The 12,697-nt window shown below is 39.5% G+C and overlaps 1 protein-coding gene across 4 annotated transcripts in view; it reads right to left on the bottom strand.

The window, feature by feature from the left end:
• NME7 (NME/NM23 family member 7) overlaps positions 1-12,697 on the bottom strand; it is a 155,129-nt gene that overhangs the window by 928 nt on the left and 141,504 nt on the right. The window lies entirely within an intron of this gene.

The raw sequence follows: 12,697 nt of genomic DNA, 5'->3' as shown, positions 1-12,697 counted from the left end.
TGTTCCCACCTGTTGCTCCATATTTATAATCACACTAATCTATTTCTCTTGTTTTGCTATTTCTAGAGCAACAAATTGTGTGACATTAGTACCAGAGGAACAATGACTCCACTTAACCAAAAAAATAGCGAGGGAACTATGAGAAATGGCGTAACTGCTTACCTTTAATAGTTGAAGTCTTTAGGAGATTTCAGTAGTTGAAGTGACAGAAAAATAAACTAACATAATTACATGAAACTGGGTTTCTCAAAAACGAACCCACATTTATGGAAATAGAAGTCTGTCTTGCAGAAATGTCAGCTCATTTTGTAAGGTGTATGTGAGTCATAAATTTGTGATGCTTGTGAATAAGAGGGGGAATGGGGCTTTAGGTCTGAGGAAAGAGGAGCATTCATTCAAATTGGAGGGTAGTTTGCATTTTTAAGGCTGCTGTAAGGTCATGATCTTGGTGACTCCCTTAACCTGTTTTCATATGTACCGTGTACCCTCTGTTCTAAGCCACTGTGTGTGTCTGCATGTTAACTTCCTCCAAGATTCTCTCCAAATTTTACCTCTTTATTTCTCCTGATTGTGCCAATCTATTTCCCACTCCTGATCTTTAGCGCTGTGTCACCACTAGGAGACCAGGGAATGTGGTTTGTGTTCTTAGACTCAGCAGACCCCTACCATATACCAAGTACTCTTCTAACAGCTAGGGATAGATCCATCAGTGAACAAAACAGACAAAACTCCACCTTCTTTCCTCTGCTGCTCAGGTTCTAGTATTAAGTACTTGCATATTTCTCACACTCTTCAATAAATTATTTCTTTTTAATCAGTTTATCCCGACCCTTAGTAGATGACATATTTCTTGGGTGTAGGGACAGTGTCGTCTGTCTCCCTTGGGGTGTTCTTACATCCAAGAAAAGGGTTTTCACTCAAGTCCCGTCAAATACTTCCTTACTGAGAATGTGAAGGGACTGAGTTTTTTCAAAGCTAGGCTGACTACTGCTTGGAATGAAAAGCATTTAAGGGCCAGGCGCGGTGGCTCAAGCCTGTAATCCCAGCAGTTTGGGAGGCCGAGGCGGGTGGATCACGAGGTTGATCATCCTGGTCAACATGGTGAAACCCCGTCTCTACTCAAAATCCAAAAAATTAGCTGGGCGTGGTGGTGCGTGCCTGTAATCCTGGCTACTCGGGAGGCTGAGGCAGGAGAATTGCTTGAACCCAGGAGGCGCAGGTTGTGGTGAGCCGAGATCGCGCCATTGCACTCCAGCCTGGGTAACAAGAGCTAAACTCCGTCTCAAAAAAAAAAAAGCATTTAAATAGTTACTGAAGAGAAAAAGGATTCTCTTTTCAACCCTTCATATTCTCCAAAGGAAAAAAACACCGAGTTAGTACGTCCTCAACCCTGGTTAATTTCCCTTGCGAATAAAAGGGGACAGACCTTGGGCTCAGAGGCTTTGCCATGAGATATTACCTAGCTAGGATTTTTTAAACTTGTTTTCATTGTATTTATTTTATTACCCTCAATTAAGGATAAGTAGTAAAACAACTAGTTTAAATCAAAGTAATTTAAAAATAGTTTTCCATTTATGGCAGTAAAATAAATTTGTTCAAATATAGCATTGAACGAATTTAAAGAAAAATAGTAAAATTTCAGGTGGTAAATATGATAAAAAGCATGGAAGTGATAAAGGGTTGACTAAAATTTAGGACTCTGCTTGAATGCTTTAAAGTATAGCATTGGCCAGGCACAGTGGCTCATGCCTGTAATCCTAGCACTTTTGAGAGATCAAGGTTGGAGATCACTTGAGCCCAGGAGTTCAAGATCACCCTAGACAACATAAGGAGACCCTGTCTCTGCAAAAACAAAGTAGCCGGACATGGTGGTGCATGCCTGTGATCTCAGGTACTTGGAGGTCTGAGGTGGGAGGACAGCTTGAGCCCAGGAGATTCAAGGCTTCAGTAAGCCTGGGTAACAGAGTGAGAGACTCAGTCTTGAAAAACAAACAAAAAAACTAACCAAAAACAGCATTACCAGAACCTATCTACTTTGGAACAACAACATGCCCTGTCTGCTCCAGCTGCACCTAATAGCAGAGGGAACGGTTCTAACTCCAAATTAAAAATGTTATCATTGGTCAGAAACAAAAGTTCAGTTATCAGAATCTTTGAAAGCTCAGTAGTAGCTTAAACTCCTAGCTTCTTAAAGGATTAGTAACACTTTGATATCTGTGTATATTTGGCTCACAGAGGAGAACCAAATGACGTTACCTTGGAAATCTAGGACTAAGGGACCTTATGAATACAGAGGGAAACTATCCCAGGAACAGTCAAGAGCAGTGTTAATTGAGTGAGTAAAGTGATCTTGGTTTCAAATTCAACTGAGAAAACATGACTTTCTCTTTTCTTCTTTCAGAGGGGGCTAGTGTTAACCAGACATGTTATCTTTAGTCCTCTGGGCTCTACTTTGGGAACGTTGATCAAGAAATAGATAAGCCTGTTATTCTTCCAACTGATGGTTCCAATTAGCACCCATATCCTACTCATGTGAAACAAAGAGCCTGGAAACAAGGCGGGTATCTTGGTTTAAGCTTTAATTCTCCATTTTTCTCCAAGGACTTTCAGCATCAGTCCTTTCTGAGGGATTAAGTATCTTATCAAGGTGTTGACTCTTACTGACTATGGAATCCAACTCTCATTTAGTCACAGAGGGAACCTATGCCCTAAGAGAATGCCCACATTGTAATAAAACTGTAACACACTATCTGTAGCTAGCTCTATCATAAAGCCTTGAAAAAACTTGGATTTCATAAAATCGGGAGTCTCATAGGCAGCCTGTAAGGGCTGTCTTTTCCACAGAAACACATATATTTCCCCTTAGTGTCGACCCTATACAGCCCAGGTTAATTTAAAACTCACATATTCAGCCAGCCACAGTGCCTGAAATAGTCATTACTGGGTATGTCTTTTGGCGTGTTTCAAGGATCAACTATTACATTCCTGTGAATGAAACATTATCTATGAAAGGTGGCCCTTTTGTGCCCGTAACTTGTTATAAGAATTCAATGTTACTTAACAACTAAAGGAAGAGCATGCAACAGTCTTGCAGGAATAGGACATAGGATCCATTCCTTTTGATAAGGAGCAGGGGTTTTGAAATAACCAGCAGGTAAAGATTAGGTCTTGGGGAGGCTCTGATGAGCCTGCATTGCAGCCTCTAGATAGCAAGAGAATAGTAGAATAGTTTAGTACAACTCAGGTTGTACTGCAGAAAACGAAACATATAGATGGAGAAGTCCAAGCCTACCATAAACCTTTGAAACCTTTGCCTAAAGCAGGCCTTTCTTTTCTTTCATTTGCAAATTTCTCCTGAGCCAGCTACTATGTACCCAGCACCGGACTATGAACTGGTAGGGTGGGGTGGGGGTGGGGGGCCAAGGGACAGTGTCCAAACACATGAGGTCCTCATGAAATTTTTGCTTTTGTACTTCTAAACATCTTACATGGTCTAAACTATCCTCATCGATACCACTCCTTCCCCTCCTGCCATTCATTTAACATCTTCAACACATCCAACAGGTAATGATACTTGACTACCTATAAGATTAATTTGAAGGCTTGTTCTGTCTTTATCACTATCAGTAATTTACATTTATTTACTACTTTATAGTGCATAGTCTAATTTCATACATAAATCTCATTTCCTTCCCAATAGTTTTGTGAAGGTTGTTATATTCTTTAATTTGTGTATCAGACACTTTAGAGGTGGAATGGAGGCATCTATTTTCCAGTGGTTTTTAACGCTGATTATCAGAAATGCCTGTGGAGTTATATTTTGTTTTAAATAAAGAGTACAGATGTGCTTGAACACTTAGAGAATCTATCCCACTGTTGTGGAGTTCCAACACCAAAGTCACATATGTGGGCCTGTGTTATTATACTAGATTTTCAGGTAAAATCTAGTCAGTTTGATTGAAGTACAATTTTGTTAGTGTTCCAATAATATGATATTGAGTTTTAAATATATCAGTGTATTTAGATGACCAACCTTCAACTCACTTGGGCCTCTTACAGCCAAGACCGGCTTCATGAGCCTGCAGCCTATGCACGGGGCCACATGCCTAGAAGAGCCCTGTGCTTGGTTTAATGCTCTGCTGTTGCTGTCTTGAAATTCTTAATGAATTTTGAAAAAAGGGCCCGACATTTTTATTCTGCGCCTGTTCTGCTTATAGCCAATGGCCTCTGCACTAGGGTTGCTTTAGCATGGTTGTCCGAATGGCTGAATGAAAACTACGGTTGCAAAGGCTGCTTTAAAATAAGCAATAAAGAGATCAATGGTGCTAGTTGGGCAGGTTGGGGAAGGTGCCGGGTGAGGCAGATTATGGAAGGCGCGAGCTGGCAGGTCAGCAGGCATGGGACAGAGGCCCTTGGGATGGTGCCTTGCAGACTTGGGCTGGGGTGAGGAGGAGAGAGCTTATGCTGTGGGGATGGTGAGAGGCAGCTGCTAGCAGGGGACGCACAGGTGAGCCTTGAATGAACCTTTGCTGGGCTCCCTTTTCCTTTTTGTCTCCCTCTCCAAATCACTGCTTACTTTCAGCTCCCCAAACTGGGGCTCAGAAGTGGACAGTTGTGAGGAAAGGAGCGGTAACTGAAAGAAGTCTAGGGCTCTCTGGGTGGAATGACTCAGAAGAAACATTCAAACCTTGATAGAAAGGAGATGAAAAATCCATCCTTGCCTACAGTTGTAGCTTCAGAGCCCCAAAAGCCCTTGGGCTGCAGATGTACCCCCACAAATCTATTCATAGTCTAGTTAAAAAATTAAGTTGAACTTAGTCATAACAGTATCTTCTTCAGATACTGTTTACTGCTTACCTTCTCCTTAGGTTTGGTGGACATATTTGAAATGTTTTAAGACTAAATGAGCTGGGTGCAGTGGCTCACACTGTAATCCCAGAGTTTTGGGAGGCCTATGCGGGCAGATCACCTGAGGTCAGGAGTTCGAGACCAGCCCGGCCAACATGGCAAAACCATGTCTCTACTAAAAATATAAAAATTAGATGGGTGTGGTAGTGCACACCTGTAATCCCAGCTATTAGGGAGACTGAGGCAGGAGAACTGCTTGAACCCAGAGGGTGGAGGTTGCAGTGAGCCAAGACTACACCTTTGCACTCCAGCCTGGGTAACAGAGCGAGACTGTCTCAAAAATAAACAAATAAATAAATAAATAAATAAGACTAAATGAAAATATCACATTAAAATGACTATATATTTTACTCATTCTGGAGACTCAATGTCTTTAGAGTTCTCTTTTAAAAACCTCAAGGCCAGGTGCAGTGGCTCATGCCTGTAATCCCAGCATTTCAGGAGGTCAAGGCAGGAGGATCACTTGAGCCCAGAAGTTCGAAACCAGCCTAAGCAACACAGAAAGACTCTGTCTCTACAAAAAAATTAACAAGTGGCTGTGGTGGTGTACACCTGTAGTCTCAGCTACTTGGGAGGCTGAGGTTGGGGGATCGCTTGAGCCTGGGAGGTCAAGGCTAAGATCTTGCCATTATACGCTAGCCTGGGTGACAGAGCAAGAGCTTGTCTCTAAAATATATATAGATATGTACATATGAAATAAAAACTAAAAAGATAAAAACCTCGATTCCTATGACTGCCACCCACTAATGAGAACAATTCCCTTTGAAAAGCTGCAAGGTAATTATACCTCAGGCCAGAGTAGAGTGGTGCTGACTCTTCTCTTTATGAAAATATTTACCGTCTTTGCTAATATAACTAAAGGCTATAACTCTCCAGAAATTCATCCTCAAACTGTGTTTCATGACTCATCATGATCTAGCCTCTTCTGTCTTGAAGATGGTTTTGGTTGTAAATGGTCTCTCCCCAGTCTCTCAAAATATGATCAGATGTTTGTTGCTTTTGTTCCCTTCTCCTTCCTACCTGTAATGATTAAAAAAGTATTCTCTGAGACTTTTTTCATCTCAGTGTGAGTCACGGTCAATTTTTCCATGTTTATATTTTAAATTTTACTCTTAAAAAATGAACGTCTTGCTACATACCAAATGCTTTAACAGACTGTGTGTAATCCTTATAACTACCTTTACGAAGTTGGTATTATTTATCCCATTTTTCAGTTCATGAGACTCAAGTTTTTGGAGCCAATATTAACTTGCCTAAAGGCATATAACTTTGTTAAATGTCTCTGGTTTAGCCTGTGCTGGTTCAGAGCTCACACTAGGGATGCAGCCTGGCTGTTGGAATTTGACTCCTGGCCCTGCCATCTCCTGGTCAGATAACCTTGAGCAAGTTACTTTTTTGTTCTTCAGATTCCACATCTATAATGTAACAATACCTACTACATAGGTTTGTTGTGAAGCTTAAATGAAATGAATTATTATATGGAAGGCATTTAAAATAGTGTCCAGCATAAATAGCACATAATAAATATCATTATTACTGATTTCCAAATATTCTCCTACTGTTATGGCCCATTCTGCTGTATGTAAGTGAAACCAAGTATTTCTGAATAATTCCATCATGTGCTGACAGCCAGAACTGTCAATCACTGCTCATCAGATGATAGCATATGTAATTATTCAGGTCACGAACAGCAGAGGCAGAGCAAGGAAACTTCCAAGACTAAGACAGTAAACAGACGTGAGAACCACATACAATATGTGAGCCCTGACTGGATCCTGAACACAAACAATTTTTTTTTCTTTTGCCACAGAAGACATTTGTGGGTAAAAAATAAAGGTCCGTACATTGATAATAGTATTGTATTAATGTTAACTTGATTTATAATCACTTCCTGTGGTGACTGCAGGTAATATCAATGTTTTTGGGAAATACACACTGAAGTATTGAGAGATAAAGGGGAATTATATCGATAATAGATTATCAAATATTAATTGCAAATAATTAAATTCGTATGTACACAAGGACAGAAGAAAGGATGATTAACACGGTAAAAATGTTAACATTTGGCAAATACAGGTAAAGGGCTGTGGAAAGTCTTTTTTTTTTGAAACTTTTCTGTAAGTCTGAAATTATTTCACAATGGAATGATAAAAATATTAATCTGTAGAAAGAACAGAAAGAGTGCTAGATTTGGACCTGGGTGAACTGACTTTGAGTCTAGCCACTATTTCCTGGTGCTCTTAGGCAAATCATTTAAACCCTCTGAGCCGGTTTCCTAGTCTAAAAATGGAAGATAATAAAACCTACCCCATTGGGTTGAGTAGGCATGTCAGTTTCTGGGTGGATTTATAAAGTTGTAGCACATTATACAAATAATACCTTTAAAAAAAGGACACTTGGCCCCATGTTCCCACTCTGAAATCAGCAGCTCAGGATGGGCTCTGCTACAAATCAGCTACAGTGAAACTTAAGGGATAAGTTTTCTCAGTTCTGAATGCCAAGCAAGCAGAGAGGAAAGACTCAGGTGACCTTGACACTTCCTCTTGGAAATTCATTTTTGCGACTCCGAGAGAAGAAAAGATTTTGACAGGGAACATTCTATCCTCAAATATAAATACACATTTCAAATAAGAGAAATTGTAGTTATCATGACCAGTTCTCAAGATTGGTGATTTTCAACCTGGTTGTACATCAGAATCACTCTATGGATGTTTAAAAAAACAAAAAGTAGATGCTTACACCCGACCCCTGGAGAGTCTGATTCATTAGGTCTTGGGTAGGTCCTAGATATCCACATTTTCAAAGAGCTCCACAGACACTTCTGATGTCCAATGGGGTTGAAAACCACTTCCCTAGTATTGTTTATAAGGACTAAAGAAGATCCTTTATGCATAGTGCTCAACAAACATTAACCCTAATCTGGTCTTTTCCTTTCTCTGTGCCTCAGAGGAGTGACAAACTGAAGTTAGAAATGCAGACCTTGTTGACAATGATTTACAATAAAGTTTCTGAATGAAAAGAAAAAAGAAAAAGAAAACCACTGCCCTAGATAGTTTAGTCAAAGTAGGCACCTCAGAAATCAGAGCCTGAACCAAGCCCATCTGATATCATTATATGCGATCTGAGGAAAGAATAGAGCCCCCCACTTCATTTGGCATTTACTCGTATCCACAGTACTCTGGAGGCACTTAACATGGAGAATGTGCCAAGGAGATGGGTAGGCCTCATAAGACGAAATGGGGAATACGGGCAGAAAAGCAGAGTAAACTTTAACAGGGTCACCTTGCGTATTGATAAGAAAATAAATCAAAGCAGGTTTACAAGATGAGTTTTATAAACAATAAAGTGACTCAGAAAAGGGATCTTGGAGTATGTCCTGGTCGTTCCCTGAATACTCGGGCCAAGACTGCTGTCTGGGAGGCCATCAATGCTGAGATGCTGAGTGTCCTCATAAAGGATGCTGTCAGTTAAACCCAAGGAATTACAGTACTCTTTACGAGAAAAACAAACCACAGAATATTTTATTTCTTGGGAAGTTCTTATTGCTATACACATTTCAGTTAGAGAAGCTCCAAGACTATAATAGGGTTAGAAAATACAAACGAACATTATTTAGAAGATGGAATGCCTTTTTTTTTTTTTTTAATAAGAGCAGTTGAAAAAAGTAAAAAAGCTCTTAGATGGATAAAACCTGAGGGAATATATAATCAGACTCATGAGATAATGAGGGAATAGCTAGGATGGACTTTTTCACTTACAACTGGAAAGAATTGGCGAGAGCAAATGCTGAGGTAATTCAAGACTTATGAGAAAGTTACTTCATATATTGCTTCATTTAATTTTTACTGTGAACTGTCAGGATTTCTAGTCTGCAAGTGGATAAAATGAGTCTGAGAAAGGTAATTTTTCCTAAATCATGACATTGGTAAGAGGAGAAGCCGGGGATTTAAACTCAGACCACCTGACTCCAGAGTCTATGCCCAGAATCATCCTCCTGGACCTCCCTTATACTTTAGATTTTCAAGAAGGCTAAGGAGAGTCCATGTGGCATAGTAAGATTCAAGTTTAACTTTCAAGTCTTGGCTTACCTTTGAACTCATGTTCAAATCAAGTAAAAGTCATTAAGAGCTCAGCTAACTGATCTTCTGATTCATTACTTCTGTATGCTCACAGACTTTGGACTGATTTTGAAATAGAAATGCTGGTCTTGTAATATTTTCAGCTAAGCCAGAATAAGATAAGATGTGTTGTTTTCCTAGGAATTCATTTCTCTATTTGTAGTCTTCAAGTTTGAGTAAAATGATGCTTGATGACTTAGAGCAATAAATTCTTAACTGGTAATCAAAAAAGAATAAACTGTACTTCTGTTGATAGAGGAAAGAAAAAGAAGCACCTGCAATTTGATAATTATAATAATTAATTACACTGCTTACAAAGGATATAGAGACTGTATGGCAAACTAGAAAAACCCAGGATTGCTGGTTAGGAGAGTCATGTTCTATACACTGAGCCAGACAATCGTAGGTGAGCCACTTTCCTTCTCTGGGCAACGCTTCCCTCAAGGCAAAGGTGTTGCATTAGAATTTGATTTCCTCAAAACCTAAAATCATGGAATGTGAGTTCAGGAAAGGGTTAGAGAAGGGCCTCTCAATCTTTGTCGCCTCATGGTGCACCTAGAAAAAGCTCATTATCGCATGGCATCCTGGAGCCAGCGCAGGAAGCAGTTAAGCATTGGAGCTGCTGCCTCCACGTCTCAGAGGATCAATCATTCAGCTTGTTTGTGGGGGAGTCCGAGCTTCAAGGACCACAAGTTCAGCCTCATCATTTTTCATATGGAGAAACTAATGCCCAGACACATCTTATGAATTTATAACAATCCATAAATTTAAGTAGATGGTATCAATGTATTTTCAGGTTGTTATACTAGTATTTAATAAATCTATCCCAACCTGTCCCCCTTCAGTCCATTTTCCACATGGTAACCAGAGAGATCTCTTAAAATATATAAACCTGATTATGTCACTGCCCATTCCCCTCAAGGGTTGCCTCCTGATGTTTTTAGAATGAAGATCCATATTCTTAAAATAGCCCACAAAGCCCTGCATGACCCAATCTCTATTTCTCTAGTGTCATCTCAGGCTTTTTTTTTTTTCATTTGATATTTCTTCTTTCCTTTCCTAAAACACAACAACCACTGCCCTGCAAAAGGGCTTTAGCAAGTGCTATTCTCTCAGCTTGGAGTCCTTTACCTTCTTCGTTGGCTGACACTCATTACAGGCCTCAGTTCAAATGGCATTTGCTAAAGAAAACCTTTCTTAATCCCCCATCTACACCAGGTTCCTCTATTACAACTCATCCTTCTTTTACTACACAGCAATAATCAGAGTTTGTACTTGTCCATTTCTTTTTTGTGATTATCTGATTAATGTCTGCCTTGCTCACTAGACTCTGAGCCCTGACTAGGATGTATGTCTGAAAAGGAGCACTTATTTATTACTGTCTCCTCAGTGCCTACTACAGTTCTGGGTGCATAGGAAAAGTCCAGTGAAATATTCAATGAATGAATTTATGGTTTAGTTTTGGTTACAGAAGTCTTTCTGGCAACTTCCATCCATTGCACTGACAAAGTTCTGTACATCACATTTCCTGTAATATGCAACATGGATGTATGGTAATGCCTTACTTCACTCTAATTAGTGAAGAGTATGGCCATTTACTTAAACTTTTCACTGCAAGTATTCTTTTTTTTCTTGTTTTTTTTTTCATTTTTAAAAATTTTTTCATTTTAAAAAAATTTTTATTTTTTATTTATTTTTATTGCAAATATTCTTGACAATTCCTTTTTACTGTGGACCACTTTGATATCTAATGAAAAAGCTACAGATTATTTTTCCCAAAAAAATGAATACATCCACAACATTTTGCAAACAATTTCAGCCAGTCAGTCCAGGGACTAATCCTGTGAATAAATTTCAAACTCCTAAATTTGGCATAAAATAATCATTGTCTCGAGCCTTAGCTACCTTTTCATGCTCATCTGCAATTCTTGAATGTCTTTTTAAACTCTAATATATCAAATTCCATGTAGCTTCTCAGCATACACACTATTTCCTCAGCCTGGATACTATTCTGTTTTATTTTTTTAAGCTGTCCTCCAATGCTTAGAGCAGATTTCCTATCTACTAGGAGGCTCATCTGATTCTTGTGCGGAAACCCAATAAGGATCAACCTCCTAGCATTTACTTTCTTTTCTTTTCTCTTTTTTTTTTTTTTTTTGAGATGGAGTTTCACTCTTGTTACCCAGGCTGGAGTGCAATGGCGCAACCTCGGCTCACCGCAACCTCCACCTCCTGGGTTCAGGCAATTCTCCTGCCTCAGCTTCCTGAGTAGCTGGGATTACAGGCACACACCACCGTGCCCAGCTAATTTTTTGTATTTTTAGTAGAGACGGGGTTTCGCCATGTTGACCAGGATGGTCTCAATCTCTTGACCTCGTGATCCACCCGCCTCGGCCTCCTAAAGTGCTGGGATTACAGGCTTGAGCCACTGCGCCCAGCCAGCATTTACTTTCTGATGTGAAAATGACCTATTTTGATTAACAATTTTTCCTAGAGAACATTAAATTCTTTGAGAATGAAGAGTGTGTCTTATTTAGCCACGGTGCCTATAACAGTGAATGACACAAACAGGCCTTCAATAAATGTATGTTAACCTGAGAAGTACCAAAAGTATCAACAGTAGAAGAAGCCAGGCACTGTGGCGTTCTCCTGCCATCACAACTACTGGGGGCTAAGGCAGGAGGACTGCTTGAGCCCAGGGGTTTCAGGCTGTAGTAGTGTGATTGCTCCTGGGAATAGCTACTGCACTCTAGTCTGGGCAATATAGTGAGACTCCATCTTAGAAAACAAGGACGAAAACAAAAAATCAAGGTAAAGAACTAAGAGAATGCATACATAAAAACCCTCAAAAGAGAAGACAAACTGGAATACCAGTAAACAAAATTGAATACTTGCAATGTGTAATTATCCACAAAGGCCATTAAAGAGAATATATTATGCAACAAAGTTATTTTTTACCCCTAGTAAAATGACTAAAACATGTGTAAGGTATCAATGTCAATATAGGTTTCTGTTACAGAAAATCGTTATGTAAACAATAGAACAGTGAGTTCTTTATCAAAACAATATGAAGGCAATACTCAGAAAATGTACCATTATGATGACTTTATGGAAAGATTCAAAGCTACGCTGTGTGCTACTATTGTATAACGTTTTATGGTTCTCTCTGCCTTGTGAATAGTAAGCAGCAGATCTTAGCTCTCAAATGGTGATTGCAGAGCAACCAACAAGTTAATAGGTAATGAGCGAAGTGGGGACCTTTGCATGGAAGGATATGTACACTGATATTCCAAGCAAAGAAATTATTTTTGCTGTTTAAACCTGTGGTTTTTATTCATTTACTCAACAGATTAAGCTATTTCTAACTCTAAGGTCGGTATCAAAAGGGACCAGTATTTATCATGAGAAAAATTACCATTCATTACACAACGGAATATAAGCATAATGCATAATGGTCTTTTACAGTGTGACTGGGTAGAATCCAATGACATGGCCAGTTCACACAGTTCTGTCTCACTTACTCTGGTGCTCTTCTCTCTTATGACTGGGTAGAATCCAATGACATGGCCAGTTCACACAGTTCTGTCTCACTTACTCTGGTGCTCTTCTCTCTTATGACTGGGTAGAATCCAATGACATGGTCAGTTCACACAGTTCTGTCTCACTTACTC

This window comes from Callithrix jacchus, chromosome 18 (genome assembly GCF_049354715.1).
Source record: "Callithrix jacchus isolate 240 chromosome 18, calJac240_pri, whole genome shotgun sequence".
NCBI classification, from domain to species: Eukaryota; Metazoa; Chordata; class Mammalia; order Primates; family Cebidae; genus Callithrix; species Callithrix jacchus.
Note: the sequence above shows the minus strand (reverse complement) of the source record. Positions and strands in the feature narration are given on the sequence as shown.